The sequence below is a fragment of the Anabas testudineus genome, chromosome 3 (genome assembly GCF_900324465.2).
Source record: "Anabas testudineus chromosome 3, fAnaTes1.2, whole genome shotgun sequence".
NCBI classification, from domain to species: domain Eukaryota; kingdom Metazoa; phylum Chordata; class Actinopteri; order Anabantiformes; family Anabantidae; genus Anabas; species Anabas testudineus.
In genome coordinates, this window is record NC_046612.1 from 2,776,393 (window position 1) to 2,795,442 (window position 19,050).

The 19,050-nt window shown below is 42.7% G+C and overlaps 1 protein-coding gene across 2 annotated transcripts in view; it reads right to left on the reverse strand.

The window, feature by feature from the left end:
- tln2a (talin 2a) overlaps nt 1–19,050 on the reverse strand; it is a 71,675-nt gene that overhangs the window by 41,565 nt on the left and 11,060 nt on the right. For both annotated transcript variants that reach the window (XM_026378259.2, XM_026378258.2), the window contains exon 2: nt 10,648–10,694. The gene's annotated coding sequence lies outside the window, so the exon portion shown is untranslated. The remainder of the gene's footprint in view (nt 1–10,647; nt 10,695–19,050) is intronic.

Consider the following 19,050-nt stretch of genomic DNA (forward strand, 5'->3'; position numbering starts at 1 on the left):
CAATTTGAGTCACACTTGATCACCTACATATATCACCCTCGGCTCCGCCTCTCTCCGTGCTGGTTAATCCATCTGGATGCAGGCCTGTCTGTTTGCCTGTATGCTTTATTTACCTGCCTGCCTCTTTTATGTGACTGCACTATTCATCCACCTGCTGCACCAGGATGCAGTCAGTCTGTAGCTTCATCCGTCTACTTTACTCGTCCACCTTTCAGCTTTGCTCCCTGCCATCGATGCTAACTGATTCCCTCCACATCATCACCCTTTTGCAGCATCAGTCATAGGAGGTTAATGAAATTTCTCCATCCCTTCACATTCCTTAAACTCCTTGAACAGAAAGCAGAGCTGCTACCCTCACACAGATCCTACTGAACTGCAAATGCATTTGAAAATATAAACATTCATATTCATAATTACTAATACGCTGTATGCTCCTACACGGTGATGCATAGGCACAAAGCATCCCTCCCCCTCTGACTGTAAACCCAACTAGTTACACCTACACCGCTTTGATCTAACGCAGACTCACATTATCAACAGAACCCATATGCTGAAAGAAAAAACAGCAGAAACTCATTTAGAGCCCATTTAAATCCTACTGGACTGGTTAAATAATTAATAATATATTTTTATAACAATGATAATCAATTCATTTCTAATATGAATATGGAATATGGCTCTGGATCCTGTTAACACAGAGGAAACCATTCACATCTATGAGCATTTACAGTCACCTGTTACCCTAACTGCATGTCTTTGGGCTGTTTACCTGAAGGAAACCGACACAGGGAACATGAGGCAGGGGTACTAACCGCTCCTACCCACCACGCCACCATGTTAACAGTATTATCAGCAGCACTAGCACAGTTCAGAGAAATGAGCTGTGCAGGATTCTTTACAAGCAATAAAGTAATTATATTATTAACTTGTAGGTGAATAATATATGTAAACATTTTAATATACATAACGATCACACATCTGTCTGCTCCAAAAGACGCTGTGATGGGAAAGATGACACCGTTACTTGTTCTACTGAACAACAGAGCAGTCTGGAGCAAACGTGAGCCGTCATTGTGGAGGAGGCCAGAGTCCCTGAAGAAAAACTGCACCTGAATCAAACCTCTGAGGCGTAAAACCAGGGGTACATACTGCTCTGTCTTCTTTTCCCACCAAACAGAAGAGACTTCCATATTTTAGGTCACATGCTAAAAACCCAAACAGCAAACACTGAGTTTACAGTAAATAACAAACACTGAACTAATTCCTTTAAGAAAAGGAAGCTGAAGGCTGAATGAGGTCCCAGTTTTATAGGGTGGTGTGTTGGGAACAATTTAGGAAAATACATTTTTCTGGACTCACTCTGTCAGATAATAAAAGTAAGGGAGATAACACGCTATGACAGGTTTTTCCTGGACAGGACTCACTTGCTTTTGGTAAAAGGCACAAATGAGTCCACCAACAGTGGAAAACAAATTCCCATCGATTTAGTTTGCTGCTGTTAGTGTATCCACTGATCCGCTGGAACGAACCGATTCTCCTGTGAAATTCTTACTATTGTAATTGCTTGTATGACTGGCCCTTAATTGAGCTGGTTATCTCCGTGGACATAATACACTGACTCTTAAGAATCAAATGAATGATTCAAATAATAGTTCTCCTGTTCCAGAGCGAGGATTAAACTGCAGTCCTAGTGGGAAGGCACATCCAGCAACCCAACAAAGTCAGTGTCTGCTATAGTTTGGTATCAGTTACTCCGAGACCTGTTCTTTCCCATACATACAGTAAATATAGAGACCGGCAGAGAACAGTGAGAGGTAAGCAGGTTACAATTTGCCACTGCACATGCACAGAATTCGATTTCATTTTGAGAAAACCACCAGTCAAAGAGTCAGACAAAAGCTCATGAGATAAAAGCAAAATGAGAGCGAGCACAGAACATGTAGCTATTGTTCAATAGATCAATGAGGCAGAGCAGTGCCTGCTGGGAATGACCAGGCCCCATTACAGTAACATGGCCTCTAATCCAATAATAGAACAGCCCACAAGTCAAGTCAGCCAAAACTAACAGAGTTCTGGACCAGGGAACATATTCAATGTTTGGCTGGAGCATGTCTGTACCCTAGTTTCAACACTGGGGCCAAACTGGGCCAACACATGCATGTTAATTAGTGCATCTGCTTATTTGGGTTTAGTCCTCAGCAACATCTGTGTTCAACTGAGCAACTTGTTGCTTTCTAAGGTAACAATAGTGTTTTTTATCTGAAAAGCAAGCAATGTCACAAACCGCCCTCACATACAGGACAATAGATGCATATCATATAACGGTGGCTTTGACACTGACACAGACACGTCTCAGGAGACGTTTGTGGAGGAGGACGAAATTCAATGCTGCAGTTTCTTCAATCTTAGTTCATTTTAAATAAAAAATAAAAAGGCCAAAATAAAAAGTTTAAATTAACCAACTAATTAATTCATTAACTGTTAGTAAAATGTGTGAAAAACAAATGAGAGACCAACATCGTTTTCAGCTCCAAATCCTACTGTGATGCACACTTCCTTAATATTACTCCTGACTAACAAGTGCACATGAGGTTGGACTAATTGGCTCAGGGAGCATGTTCCATATTATAATCCATCTATTTTAAATGCACTGCTACTGAATCATAATTAGGCTGAGCAATGCTCCACTGTGTCAGGCTTCATCGTTTCCATCCTGAGAGGGTCTAGTTGAGTTATTAAGAGATGAATTAATGCATTCAGTGATCACAATCACCACAGAGCAAACTAAAACCTTCTTCATTGTTTTGCCCATGAAATCAGCATCAGTGTGTTGCTGTTAAAGCTAATACATGCTCCCATTTCCCAGGAGCCTGGTTTAAATAGTTTATCTTGCTTTTATCTATTAAAATGTTACCTGAAAGGACAGCTGAGGATTAGATCAGCTGCAGCTCACATTAGTTAATCCCAACACTAAAACTCTGGAAAATGTGGAAAACGCACAGCCCTGGAAAACACTGAGGCTGAAGCTGCTTCCCCAGCACTGAAAGTTGAACTATACCAGCATCATAATCCAATGTCTGTAATTCTAGTGGATGTTAATGGTTTGAATGCTTACTTTATAAAAAACTAAACAAATCTAAGTCTCTGCAAAACTCCAAGCTTTCAACATCTGGCAAACACCAGGCACAGCTAAAACCTGATACCATACCTATGCTCCAGCATGGTGGTGGGAGGTGGTGCTACTGGGAGGCTTCTCAGCAAAACTGAAGGAAGAATGAATGCAGTCAAATGCACAGAGATCGTTAAGGACAACTCCAGAGTGCACGCCACCTGAGACCAGGGCAAAGGTTCATCTTTCAGCACGACAATGACCTGAAGCACACAGCCGAGTCAACGCTGGAGTGGCTTCAGGAAAACTCTCACGGGTTGGAGTGGTCCAACCAAAGCGCAGACGTAAGCACTATAGAACGTCTGAAGAGACCCGAAGCAGGCATTTCACAAATGCTGCATATCAAACGTGACAGAGTTTGACTGAATCTGCCAGGAAGAAAAGGATCAACTGCACAAACCCAGATGTGCACTTACCAAGTAGACTGAGAGCTGTAATTTCTGCCAAAGGAGCTTTAACTATACAGATACAACTAAATTAAGGGTCTGAATGCTTTTGTAAACGGGATTTTAGGTATTTTTGCAGAACGTTTCTAAAAACATTTATTTGAGTGCTGGTTCATCGTGATCTCTTTTAAATAACCCTCAGCTGTGAAGGTTCCCATTGTTACGAATGATGTGTCGTCGTCATGTCCATGCAAATGCAGTTCAAACAAAACTTCAGAGTCCCCCTCTCCTCTACTCATCAGGCGAAAATGGAACTGATCTAAAGCACGCAGTCTTAGTCACACAGGAGTGAGCCGGCACAGTTCAGAGTGAGGTCATCGTCATCCAGCAGGCAGCGGCAGGAGGTTAAAAGAGAGCACTCCAGAGCTACAAGAAAGTACAGGGTGAGGAACCGAGTAAATATTTTTCTGCCTTTTCTAACTGCGTATGAGTCAAGCAGTGGCATCGTGCTCGGTGCTCATGGTGTGACTTGCATTTCGCACAGTCTCATGTAAAATGAAACAGTTTGTCTGTGTGAATGAAGCCGCATCACATCACAGAGAATAAGCTGCAAATTCCCACAGGAATGCACACATGAATCAGGTTAAGGTAAACTTGTCAAATAATATTTATGGTTGGGTTCCACATGGCCTGTGTCGATTTCCTTTGTTAGTATCAGAGAGAGATGTGGATCATAAAAGAGCAATTACACAGTTTCCTTTTTCAGAATGCAAGAAATACTGATATACCCTTGTTGAATGGCAGAGTAGACGTGATGGATCCACAAAAACTGACATTTGGGAGTAAAATCCATTCAGATTAATAGTTAAATTATACGCTAGAGGAAATGATGACGTGACACAAAGATAACCACCTCTACCTGGAAATAAACTACATATGAGAGTGTGAGAAATAAAGCCTGGTGCAGTAATTACCCACCTGGCTGGTGGTGACGTCTGTTGTCTGCCCGTGTGTGTGTTTGCATGTTCACGTTTCTATTCATGTGTACGTGTGCGACTGAAAAAGACGGAGTGGGCTTGGTAAATGTTTGAGTCAGGCAGGTGACGCATCTCTGTCGGCACCGACGCAGGTGTTAGGTTTCAGGCAGAGGAAAGTCGAGACAAACAGCGGCCAGAACATGTGGGTAATGGCTCATTGAACTCAATATAGCACCCAGCCGCACGTCCATGTGGCAGTTTGTTGTTATGTTGTTGCCGTGTGGCTTTTTCTTTCCATGAAAGGGAAAATAAATTGATGGAAAACGTGTTCAACCTAAAACGACTGTTTCCAATAACCACAAAGAAAACCACACTGGACGTGGGACCAGCCTCAGTCCAAGAAGCCAAATCAGCAGAAGCTCGACTTCCAAGCACATTCATCATACAGATATTAACTGTGAAGGGTACTTGAAAACAGATATAACATTGAGGGGCCGCCATTCAAAGTTAATCAATAACAATCTGTGATTTCTACATTTAGTTAAATGTGTGTGACCCTCAGGTGGACTTAAGAAAACTACTATCACTTAACACAGTCCACTGAAATTACTAATCTAGAAGGAAGCCATACATCAAGTCTGTGCATTAAAGCTGTTGAGTTCTTTGGCTGGAGCTCGTGTCAGATGGACCGAAAGGAAGATAAAAAGGTCATTAGACAAAAAACAGAATATGTGATGGTTTGATGGTGCATCAGTGCGTGGGTAACATGCAGGTACCACTGTTAGCTCTAAAGAGACACATGCTGCCATCAAGGTGACCTATTTCCAACCTCCACGTGTGTGTGCTTGACTGACCCGTCTGCAGTTCAGATCTGTCTCCTAATAATCTGACACCAGTAACCACGGACTTCCAGCAAGAAAAGGACAAAGAAAGTATTCCACTTGAAAAACTGCAATTTTTGTTTTCTACTATGAATAAAGATCCAGGCTTCAACTCTGACAACTGTTCTATTACAGGAGGATGTGTTCAAATATTGGTTGCCATGGTTACATCAGACGAGAACTTATCTGATACTTTTGTATTTGTGGATTCAACTCGGCTGATGTGTGGCACCGACAATCTTTATGCTACAAACACATCGTAAACGATGAACGCCACTCCAGCTGCCTCAATGAGTAGGAAGACAGTAAATACCTGTGATTCATTACTTGCTGTAATTTATTCTCTCTGATACAAACTGAACGTTTCATGTTTCCCGTGACCTTGACCGAGGACGTCGTAGCCTCACTGTTCAACAACAACACAACCACATCACAATAACAAAGAGAAATGTACAAATGGTATCTAGTGAGTGACACGCACTTTCAAAGTGTAGCTCTGCAATCAGATTAAAAAGTTTAATCATCCACATGCAGCCTTTTCCTGGCACAACAGCTTGTCTACATCAAACAACCAGTGAGCTCAGAGACCACCGTGACAAACTGCCTGGTAAAGAGCCAACTTTCACTGCTGCCTGCAGCCAGTAAATCACTACAGGCATTACATTTTTTACTGTCTAGTATGACTTCTTCTCTGATGAAGGAATCCGAGGACGTATCCCGCAGAAGAAGTGTCATAATGTGGAATATGGAAACTGCGGTGTAATATCATCAACATCAACTCACTTTCATCTCAATACTTCTGCAAGACTCGGCTTAAAATACGGGTGGATCACGTTGTGCTGCATTTGTGTGTTGACATTCGAACCGCATTCAGAACAATGTAGACAAATGCATCAGTCAGTTGGCCACAAAGCACTCTTCTCCCGGACACTGGAGATCTCATGCCAGCTCCACTCCTCTCTCACTGCACTCACTGCCCCACGGTCGCATTTTAAGAACGCTGAGTAAAATACATTAGTGAAACACAAGAGCCACCAAACCAGACGTAGACCACCCTGCTAGTAAGTCCCTAAATACAAGTGTGACTCACTGCGCATATGTGCCAGTGATTCCCAGCAGAAAAGGGTCTGAAGAGGTATGCAGAGGTGAACCGATGTCAGTGAGCACATGCTCCCTATAGTTTGGTTATAATTTGGTTCTTGGCAGTAGTTGTTATGGAGATGATAAGTCCGAATAAAGTACATGTACTTTGCCACTGTACTGTGCAGAACGGTCTCTCTGGTCATTTGTGTCACATGCTTCCAAGTCTACATAGGTAAATTATAAGGACGGGGCAGAGAAATAAAACGCGTCGTGCTGTGACACCTAGATTTAGTCTGCACTGCTCCATAATTCCTCTGCTGTCAAAATTGAATATTTCCTGTCAAGTTTTATTTGGGTGAGTGTCAAATAGTGGAACTGTATGCTGGTTTGATGCAGAGAGCGGTGTTGTTAGTTGAAGTGAGTCTTGCTCACTGTGATGATCTCTGTAGCTTTGCTGCAGGCAAAATTACAACGAAGCATGATCACATGACTGTGGTTTGATCAGTACCACCCCAGTATTAACCAATTTGATTTCAGAGGCTTCCAATGCAGTGCATGCCCACGAGTCACGTCACCTACATTTGAATGCCAAGGAGGTCAATAGGTTTCTTCACACCAAAGCTTGTTCCATTTGGCAGCAGTTCAGCTGGGATTACACAATCCTCCCAAAGGCTCGGCCTCTCTGCCTGGAAAAACATATGATTCACTGCAACTGTGCCAGCCAGCTGCTGTGATGAAGGCCTCAGTCAACCACCCCCCCACCAGAAGGCATGGTCACTGCTTACCATTAAAAAGGCCATCAGTGGAAGGAAAGCAGTGATGGTATGAAGAGTCAGGGCAAGATGTGGTTAACAGTCAGCCATTTTCCAGGCTTATTAAGAGCCACTGAGACCAGTTCTCATAAAGCAAATGAACAGCAAGTTGACAAACTGCATGATTAGTAACTCTGAAACCCTGTGCTCACTTCTCCCGGCATCGGTGGCATTTCATTTCCAACCAGAACCTGCAGTTAATCACTAATTTGCCAGTGGAGACAGAACAACAACAGCTTCTTATGATTCACTGGAACAAATCTCGGTACTCTAAGTGATACGTGACCCCAAACACTCACTTCCTCTAGAGATGAAGGATGGTTGTAAAAGTTTGTTTGTCTCGTTTCAACAAAAAGCTGCAAACATCTTGGATTCATGATGGTCACAATGGACTGAAAAAGCACCGTCACACTCAGGAAACGCTGACAGTTCGTCTGTCCTGAAGTGACTTTACAACATAATGTTGAGCACGTCGGTTTAACTACAACTTGTCTCAGCGTGACACCTCCAAGTGTTCAGGGGACACTTGGCAGACCAACCACATCCTCTAATTCCACAAACAGTCGGAGGACAGAAACTGACCAAGCTGTCATCACCTCTGATGGACCCTTTATTACCTGCAGGCAGCACGGCTGCTAAATGATGTCGACTCTGTAATTCCAGATAATTCTCAGCTTCTGCTTTTACAGTCACCACTGTGAATCAAGTCTGTATCAACCACAACTGCCAGGTGTTCAATGGAGTAGCACAAATACTCTTACACTACACCTACCATTTAAATATCTAGACACACTGCTGGGCTTCAAGTCTCAGTCGAGCACAGTGCAGCCGGGGATTTTTAAAGTCTGGTTTCATATTAAATATCTGTCACTACACAAGTTAAGACGAGGTGACACTATAAAGATATTAGTAATTAAATAAATAGTCAACAATACATTCATGTGATCACAATACGCTTTCAGTCACAGTCTGTTGAGAGTTAGACAGTCTGCCTGGACTGTTTTGAGAATTACTGCAGACCCGGCTCTGAACGGGCCAACCTGGACCAGATCCAGAAGAATAAAGTGTGAGAGGAATGTCTAAGCACGAGATTGATCAGACGGGTCTCTTCAGCCGTCTCCAGCAGAGACGTTTCTCTCAGCAGAGGAAAAAACAAAACAAAAACCAGTCAAGCTGCTAAAGGTCCAAACATTTCATCCAGTTGGCAACAGGGTGGCAACGAAGTTGGGATGTTAAAATGTAATAAACCTGCCTGGTACTAATTACGACCTCCATAAAACAGAGAAACAAACATTTTGCTAGTTCAGTTTTATTCCACTTGGCTGAGGAAATAAAATAATGCTGACAACTAAGAAGAGAAACTGATTATTGTTAATATAAAACAGAATTGGGTTTTTTAAACAACATTTTAAACGAGGTCCTGCAGCATCACTTATTCACTGATTGGCAAAACAAAAAGATGGAAACAGCGGGAGTCGGGAGAAAAGTCAGAAATATTGGGACAAAAAACGGTTCATTCAGACAATGAAAGACGCTCTGCACCATAAATAGTGTCAAGATTTACAGTATTTCCACTGTTGTGTTCCACCACATTGTCAGAAGATGAGTTCATGCTCGAATAATCAGCCATGAGAAAACAGCTCAGATTTGTCAACAGTGGACAGTGGACAGCTGCTGAGGCTGGGATGACACTGGTTGAACACAACAATGATAGAAACAGGGGTTAAGGAAAAATGTCCAAGATAAACCTCCACTGTGTTTAGTTAAGATCCAAGGTTAACGAAGCCTGAGAAACAGAGAGGGTACACTCAGAAATCTTCCATTATGGGTTTGTTTATGAGTTATTTCTAATCCTTTCAGTTATGCAAAAACACAAAAATGTTTGTGTTCAACCACTGGGCAGGACACTGATGTGTTTTCTGTCCCGTGCCTCTCAGACCACTTGCAGCCTGCTACTGTTAAAAGCCAAAAGGGAAAAAGAGCACTTTTCATCAGATACAGAGCGAAGCACAAACCACAGGATCATTTGCATTTTACTTCTTCCTAAAACCATTTTAACCTGCATTTATTCTTCTAACTGCATTTATCTTTAGACTTAATGCACATCTGATTAAGTTAAAATCTAGCTGTTCATTGGAGCCTAACAGAAGACAAACCAACATTAGAGCTCATTAATTGTTTGAAAACTAAAACACACAGCAACTGAAAGTTCATTTGTGGACTGGAGCACGGTTACAGTAGATGGCTGAGCACCAGATGCTGCCAGTTAATTGCCCTCTGCAAGCAGCTTATTGACTCAGCTTGAAAATGTACATTATTGTATACTGCTGCAGAGCGATGCAGATGTGTCTGGGGGCACACACATTTAGTTCACAAACTTTATTGACTTAAATTAAATATGTAAAAGTAATCAGCAGTTTCTTTAGCGTCCTCAGAAGAGATCACATATTCGATACAGAGCCACCTGGCTTCAAACCAGGTACGTGGAGCTCATACACACTCAGCCTTGCTGGGTAAACACAAGCTGAGAGGAAGTGGCTGTTTCGCTTTCAACAGCTCCCAGGGCTGAAAGTATATATTATGAGTTATACGGCTGAAGTGCAAATGACGCATGTCCAACACGCTGTTCTCACTGTGATTCCGCGATTGAGAGTGAATCATAAAAGACAAAAAATGAAACAGACAAAACTTCAAACTGCACATGAAAACACACAGAGGCTGTAGCTGCAGCTTCAATCAAGAGAAATAAGAAATGCAGAGCAGAGCCTGCAGGATGAAACCTATCATCAAAAACGTTTCTCAGCTTAAACTCCTTGAACGCTGCTTCTGAATGTTTCCCTGACTGCTGCAGACTCCCCTGTCAGCAGAAAGTCCTCAACCCCACAAGTCTTGCCAAGACAAACGTGGAGCACGTAGTACATCTCCACTACACTGAGAGGAATTAGCACGTCTCCGGTGTAGGTTATTATTATTATCTAATGTCAGCAAAGAAGACTTGGACATTGTACTGTATGTGAATTCCTCTGAGGAACATACTGACAAATGATGACAGGTGCAAACTGAACGACATCACTGGCTCCAAGTCTGTTAACATCAACCTCCACCACATTTCTATTACGAATCAAACTTCACAGTGTTCATTCAACTTAGTGAAAAGCGGAATCACATTTTCATTTCCAGCTACTTCTCTTTCATGATAATGAAAATAAACATGTGCCTGTTTGAAGTTTGTCCCCGCAGTACAACTGTCGACAGACGGCGTCCATCCTATCCAGAGCAAACCGATGAGTTACCATTCTGTCATTAAGCACGTTCTCGTCTCCGTTACCAGCTTCTTACCTTTTTGCTGAGAGAAACGCAGCCTTGACGTCTGCTGGTCTTCACAGCTGAAAAGACAAAGACAAAATATGTATATGTCAGTTTACATACAAATATTACAATATTTGTCTAAATGAAAGAATAAATCCCACATATTGTAGGAGTGTTACTGCTCCACAGAGATATCCAGGCACAAAATGCTCAGCACTTTATTTTTAGAAATGTGTAACAGGCTGTGCCATATGTGGCAGCACATGAGGATAAGGACACTCATGGCAGAACAAAACAGGGCAGTGCAAAATACTTAAGATGCTTGCTGTGGAGAACGGGGAGAAAATTACAGCTAGTTATGGAGACGTATGCAAATTCTAAAAAGTCTGCACGTCTAATACAGCAGAAATATTGCAGTTCACTTGCTTTTGCCCTGAATCTTTTCAGTGGCAAAATGAAAAGCTCCAAAAGCAGCAGTGAGCCCAAATGAAATGAGAGCCTGCACTAATGCAAATAATGCTTTCTAGGCACACCGACATATGGTATAGTAGGAATACAAATTATTAAATAGAAAAATCAGTCATGTTCCTACAAATAATTACGTTTCTACATAGTTCAAACTCTGAGTAAACACTGATTCCCACTTAGTGCTGCAACAATGGAAAGTATTTAGCCCAAAATGTAGTTGAACATTTCTAAAGAGTCAGTGAATGTTTAGTTAATCACATCATCTTCATTCAACACAGCGTGTTTTGGAACCTGTTTTACTCATGTGGCAGCTGATATGAGCTTTCTAGCTACTGTTGCTGCAGATCTGATGGTGCCACAAAACAGATGAAGCAGCCTCCTGTAACACAATCCACTGTCACAGTTTAGAGGTGGAGTACATCTCCAGACAGTCACAGGCACAACATACAAAAAAATATACACAAAACCATTTATCACTACTGTCAACAGAAGGCAAGTGAGCAGCTATAAGGATTTTAAATACAAGGAAATAAGTCAAACAACAGTCACCTGTAAAACACCAGCACAACACTGACAGTGCTGCGTGGTAAAGTGCAGCATGTTCTGCTGTGAGCTCCTGGTATTTTGGTGCAGTTTACGTTTACAAATGCTCTGGACAAGAATAATGAACAACATGACAACTACAATATTTCACAATAGGCAGTTTGGGTTATTGCACTTGTCCAGGCTGTACAGTATTATGCCCATGGCCAGAGGTAATGAGCTGGGCTGCATCCGCTCCACTGACAGGCTGGAGACTGATGGGGGGGACAAGTGAGAGACACTCTCAAGGTGGATGATTGGAGGGAAAGCAGCACACTGCAGGCTCTCACTCTCACACAGGTCCTCTCTCCTTGGGGAGGTTTTGCAAGCACTGCAATTCCATCAACACTCACAAACACATTCAACAGGACTGTGGCATAAGCAATAATGCACCAGCAATACAGCCGTGCACACAGGGTAACGGGAGACGCAGCATCTTAATCCAACAACAAAGAGCAAAGGGGGTCAAATCCAAACAGCTGCATTCTGGTGAAAGCTAACTCTGGCATCCCTGAGCATTGCTAACCATCTCTGTCTGGCTTCTGATTACCTGCTTACTCATCAGACCCCCACCCTGCCCTCCTCTGAGATCGGCTCCAGCTCAGGCACAACGAGCAGCAGTAACCCGTCCTAGTGGAGGTGAGTGATGCACACAATTACTCAGTTTTCAAATTCCACTGTGGAGCTCAGAAATGATAGAGAGAGTCCATCGATGCATGTCCAGTACATTTACATTTACATTTGGATATGTGGCAGACGCTTTTATCCAAAGTGACTTACAAGGTACAAGGCAAAGGCAGGATAAGCATACGGAGGTCTGCCTAAGGACCCCTACTGGAGGTCGGTCACACCTGGAATTTGAACCCCAGACTCCAGCATGGAGGGCGGCGATGTTCCCACTACACTATCCAGCCATTAAAGAACCCCCAGTCATTCAGGGTCTCGTTCTGCCTTGGGCAGAAAAGTTTTAACTGGATGTTTGTTTTTTTTACCTAAACTGCAATTTGTCATCATCACACTTCAAATTAAGCTAATAAATAATAACAATAATAATAATGGACCTAATTTTCCAAAGTTTTCCTCCAAATATGTGTGTATACAGAAAAACAGAGATTGTGATGATCAACAGCCTGATTTTATATTTTAAATAGATAAATAGATTTTTTAAATATTACACAGTTTCAACTAACAGGAAACCAGTTTGCTCAAACTGGTGAAGTAGGAAGATCAAGTCATGTTTGATCCAGCGATACTTTAAACTATGATTTTATACATCAACGCTCCACAGTGTTTATACTCGGTAACAATAAGTGCTTATTAAGGAGCTAAATAACAGGGCCTCAATCTATATTGAACCCTCCTCACAACATCAGAGGGAAACTTTCTCACCGATCAAACGACACAATGGCAAAGGAATCACCGCAAACCGCTGAGAGTAATGTGACAACAGAAAAGAGCTGAGCCTTTTGCCTCCTGGAAAATAAACATGAGCACCTGAATTAAACAAAGCACGCTGAAGGAGAGTGAAACCCTTATCTCACGCGACTTAAAGAGGCATTTGCATTCCTGTAATTCTTCTGTCTCAGCCTGAGGGGGTTTGCTTTGAGAAAAATTCAACATGCTTAGTTTAGGGAACTCCACCTGGGGCTTTAGGCATCTCAGACATCAGTAGCAACTGTGCTTCAAACGAAAATTACCTCGCAGTACAGTATATTTTGTGAGATTAAGTCCGATCAAGTCTGTGACAGCAAAAACAAAAAGACAGGAAACGAGGCTGGTGAAACATTGAATGACTGGGGGAACTCCTCTGATCCCTTCGGGTTTCTAAAGGTTGGGCAGAGGGGCACATCGCCACTGGCAATCTTTGGAAGCACAATATGCCACTGGAGACTTCATTGTTCCGCCTGTCCTGCAGTTTCATTAATCACACAATGCAGAGGAGGACAGAGTGGGGACAGGTCAGACAATATGGTGCCTGGGAAGCACTTTACACAAGCCCCAAATATGAGGCTTTAATAATTCTACACACTATGACTTCTCAACATCAGCACAGCTGGATTAGAAAAAGGTCAGAGTGGCCACTCATAGGATTTTTGGCTTTAGACAGAACCAGGGTAACTAACTGTTTCCCTGCTACCTGTTTTAATGCTGAGCTAAGGTAACTGGCCTCTTCGTCCAAGCTTATTTCCTTTAACATTTTGTCTCCACTGAACCTAATTATGACAACCTCAAAGCCAATTTCAACCGCATCATGGGAAAACCAAGGCCAAAGACCTTTAAATTACATTTCCCCCTTCAAGTCCACTGAAGCTTATGATGATCTGAAAACCATCCAAATCACTCCTTAATTTAATAAACATTAGTCTGACAATTGGCTCGGTGCAGGCGCTCTGCAGGGACCCAACTGTCTGTGCAACTGCGTCCTTGGGGCATTAAACTGTAGCATCAAGGACGATCCAATCATTTCATTTCACCAGCATCAGCACACGTTTCCTCCATCAGAACCAAACACTGCAAACGGAAAATCCTTAAAATGCAGGGCCACACTTTCTCTTCACTGAACATTGTCTTGCCCACAGGAAGGACAAGAATTCAGACCTAGCACAACTGGGGAGCGCAATTTGATGCTGCTGCCTTCTTGTTGTCTGCAGCAGAGGATTAAAAGTCCTAAATCATGACAAACATCACGGCTCAGCCTTAGAGTGCAGACTGACCAAAGCCAACTAACTAATTGTCTCCTATCTTAGCAGGCTCAGATAGGCAATTAGCTAAATGGGTCCATGGGATCTGGGCTTAATAAATGCAGGTGGGGGGGAAGTGTCTAGTGTGGTTGGATACTCCTTACCCACCACCCTCTCAATCCTTCAGTACAGACAGAATTTCATCAAAGTCACAGACACAGAGGAAGTGACTTAATGATTTAAAGTTAATGAAGCCAATTTTCATCAGAACCCAGCAGTGCACCGCTCCCAATAACTGTAACTGAACACAAACCATCTCTCTCTGTGTTTGAATGTGTGTGAGTCACTGACCTAACGAGCAATTTCTATTTCTACAGCAACACAGACGCTTTAACTTTTAGATAGTGGCCGATTCTTTTGACCTGTTAGCGTGTTTGTCACTCACAGGACAGTTTCTGCTTCAATTAATCTACTAAACCCAGTGTGTAGAATAAATTTCATATCCTGCCAACAAGAGTACTATTCTGAAAACTACTGCACCCCCCTCTTTGTTCCCAAGCTCTCCTCCTTGTCGTCTTCTTCCTCAGGTTGTCTGTGCTGGAGCAGCAGCCATCCTTGGACCACTCTCTATCTGTCTTACTCCAGATGTTTTGGTTCTGGATCTTAGTCCCATCAGGACTCACAGTCTCCTCTTTGCCTTTCTCTCTCCCTTTTGTTTAATCTGTCTTTCCTCTTTCTTTCATCTGTGCATTTGTTCCTCTCTCCCGAACATGTGTTTTGCCTCTTGAAGTCTGGTCTTCTCTCCAGCTCTTCATGGTGGAGGGTCAGTTGTGCAGCTCTGGTCTCTTTGGAGGTCTGAACGCTGCTTGAAGTCGTCCCGGATATTTTCTTCTTACAGTATGTTTTCGATGTATAATATTAAAATTCTTTGCATGTTTTCTTCCCTGAGTCGAGGGTCTAAAGTTACAGGTTCATGATGGTCCTGAGAGCTTGAGGCACTGCAGCGTAAGAAAACTACATGCAAACAGGCAAAACACAATGAAACTAAATAACTTGACCAATTTAATAATAAGAAATTTAGAAAAAGAAGAAGAACACTCACAAAGCACAAACACGCAGCTTTAACAGAAACAACGAAAACATTTTGAAAAAAATGTAAATATATATAGAAATATTACATTTTAGTTTATTTCCCAACAACGTTGACTTCAGTCACTTAGTGAATCACCATAGTAATAAGCATGTCCCAGTTGTGTCTGTCACTTCTGATCGCCCCCCCAGGAAACACAGCCGTTTTTTAACAGTCATCATGTTGTCTGTCATTTTTCCAGAAGGACATTTAGAAATATTTGTATGTGTGTGTGCTCCCTGAAGACGCTTCTGCTTTGCAGCACTTTTTTCTAAATGTTGAGGGAGTTGTTTACTTAATGTGTTCGTATTTTATCCATTTGTATGTGTGTGTTTTTAAAGCTGCAGTACACACACAGGTCTTTCAGTAATTACAGTGAAGGATCACACAGTGCACGTCTCTGGAATGATGTCACCACCAGCAACAACAAATCTATAATAATACAGTCAATATTTCCTGAGCCTCATCTATACCACTTTGGGGTTGGGATTGAGGGGGGGGGGGGGGGGGGTGAGGACATCTGGAGAACAGCTGTTACTCTGCATCACATGCAAGCACACACACAGAGCCAGACAGCCAGAAATACACATACATAGATACACACAGTTGCTGCAGAGACTCCCCATCAGAGGTTAACGGGTCAGGAGCCCTTTTCCAGACACAGCATTTTATCTGCTCTGGCTATAAACAATCTGTGGAAATCAAACACCACACACCCACATTTACATACACACACACACACTTACACACACACACACACACACACACACACACACACACACACACACACACACACACACACACACAGCAGGCAGAGCCCCTCTCGTCTCTTTTCTATACAAGGCAACTATTCGACCCTCTCTTGGGAGGGCAGAGATTCTCAATGATTAGTCCGGCCCTTTCCAGAGATGAAGGGGGGGGGCCACAGCTACTAATTCAATTACACAGACCCTGGTCACTGCTCACGCTGAGTCTCAGTTCCATGAATGGAAGCAAACCCTTCCTGCCAAGTAGGGGGCAGGAACTGGGAGGCAACAGTGTGTTTATATTTGCCTTTTACATGTGCTTTACACTTGGTTCACTTCGTGAGTGCTGTTTGTGTGTTTACTGTTATGAGCTGAACCTGCTACACAAATGTGAGACATGATGACATAAGAGAGATTCATAGGCTCTCAAACAAGAAAATGAAATATTGTGGCAACTTATTTTCAGACCACACGATTAGGAAAGACAGACACAGGCATAAAACTCAGTGGTGTAAGAAGCAGGAGACACCGAGGCTGCAACACACTGGGAAGGGAAACACAAAACTGGAAATCAGGGGATTATGAGATGTTCTTCAGAGCCTAAACACATTTCCATACCATTTCAAGTGATTGCTTTCTCAAGCCTACATTCTGCACAAATAATCCAGGGAAATAGTATTTACAGTGTTGCTCTCCTCAGTAGCACTAAATAAAATGATGCGAGTCAGCTCCACTCACCTTCCTGTGCATGACCACAATCAACTGAGGATGACAAAAACACATTTGCTGGTAATTAAATTATAGCCAAAAGCCCACATGAAGCACTTCAATTTTGAAGAGAAATGGAATTTACTGATCATAAAACAACCCATCAACTGTTGAAATTGTTCCTAATATTTGCTTGAACACCTTGTTCTGCGTGTTTGTGGGGCAGTTGCCAATTTCACTTTCCATTATGGTCAGTGCACCCAAGTCAAATAATTCACTTGTGCATTATCACCCATTTCCTTTCATTAACCAGCACCCATCCTCCTCCAGCATCATAAGGGCTGAACGGAAGAAGCTTCACAGAGAACCTCACTGAGGTTCAGAGCTGAAAGGGTGGGACCTGGTCTAACACTGCAACTTGCTGGTGCTGGTCATGAAAATCCGAGCTGCCAAGAGGTGGTGACATCGCAGAGCGGCTTGAATCAAATCCCACTTTCACACTCTCTGTTAGTGTATGATAGATGCTGTGCTCTGGTTACACCACCTGATCACTTCACATGAAGCCCCTGCACCACCTGGAGCTAAGAAACTCCAGGTGGTGCAGGGTAACAAACTGGTGGTTTCACTGTTCCAGTCAAGACAACATATACAAGAAATACATAAATACAAATAAAACGGTTTAAATCGTTGATTGATCTAAAGGTTACGTTACAGAAATGCAACCAGAAACTGACTATTCTGTGCATCTTTAGTCACGGAGGTGCCAACATGCTCGCTCTTAAACTCCCTCTAACAGATGACCCATAAAAACTGCACAGCGAGCATCAGGAGTTCATCATTTACAAGCAATAAATCATCAAAGTCCAGTTTAAAAGGCAGTGTCTCAGTCTGGCAGTCCTGCAGATTAGGACTGACTGGCCCACTTCATGAGCTACTGACCTAATCTTCTTTAGCATCTCAGCCGTGGAGATATGGGAATCCTCTAATCCGCTCGTTGGGGGACAGCTGCAAGCGGACATTTAACTGTCTGCTACTGTATCTCCAGTCACTTTGGCCTTCAAAGCGCAATTTAGTCAACAGCTACATAGATTGGCATATATTTTAATTAGGATATGCACTGCTCTGCCACTCCTTATCTTTTCCATTAGCTGCTGCTGCTGCAGTCAAGATTTTTAAACGGATGAGTGCTTTTCTAGATGTGACACTTTCGTAAACCCCCAAATATAATACCAGCGCCGGTTGATGGGGACAATTCCAGGCAGGTAAGCCGACCAGCAGGCGAGCGAACCAATTAAAAAGCAAGTGGCAGGAAAAATTCTTAGGGACACTAGAAGGAGAAGAAAAACATGACACGGGAGGCAAACTGCCCTACAGGGCTCCAGCTGCCTATTGTGAGCGAACAATCCAGCTTCTCCAAGTCTGTTCTTTCCATGCCGTCTGCAAAGTGAAAGCCTGGCCCCTTGCTTGTCAGTTCTATTGTTAGGAGCAGGCGGGGGCCGCTCCCAATTCACCTCATTCACATTAAATACCCTGCATTGTTTGGGGAGTCAGATGGCAATGGCAAACACACACACCTCTCGCTTTTAAGATCCTTGTGAACACAGAGAGCTTGGAGATAACTTGAAATGTCCCGTGGTTGCAGCAAATTTAAATGGCAAATGACTTCACTTTGCATCTAAAGACACAGCAAATCCACAGCAAGGGTGCCATCAGAACACAGATTGGGCACCACTGTGTCATCTAGTCAAGACAGATAATGTTAAAATCCCTGGTGAGTCTATATGTTGGTGAGAGAGTGTATATTCTGTTGTTTAACTGCTCGACCGCTGCTTCTCAGCTTATAGCCTCATATATGAATACATTTACATTGTGATGCAATCATTAAGGTTTAATTCTTTCATCCTAGTATCAGGTAACCTAACACACTTTCTCTTTGTGGAAAATCCCTCTTGAAATCAGACCTTGGTCAGTCAATTTTAATATCTTAAAACTGGTTTAAAGTGTCAAACTGAAGCAGTTTAACTGACAGATGGGACATAGGGTACAACATGTCCAAGCGTTTACATGTGCATTAAAATGAAAAGTCAAAATTCCCCTTTTGGTTGACTTTCTCCAGCAT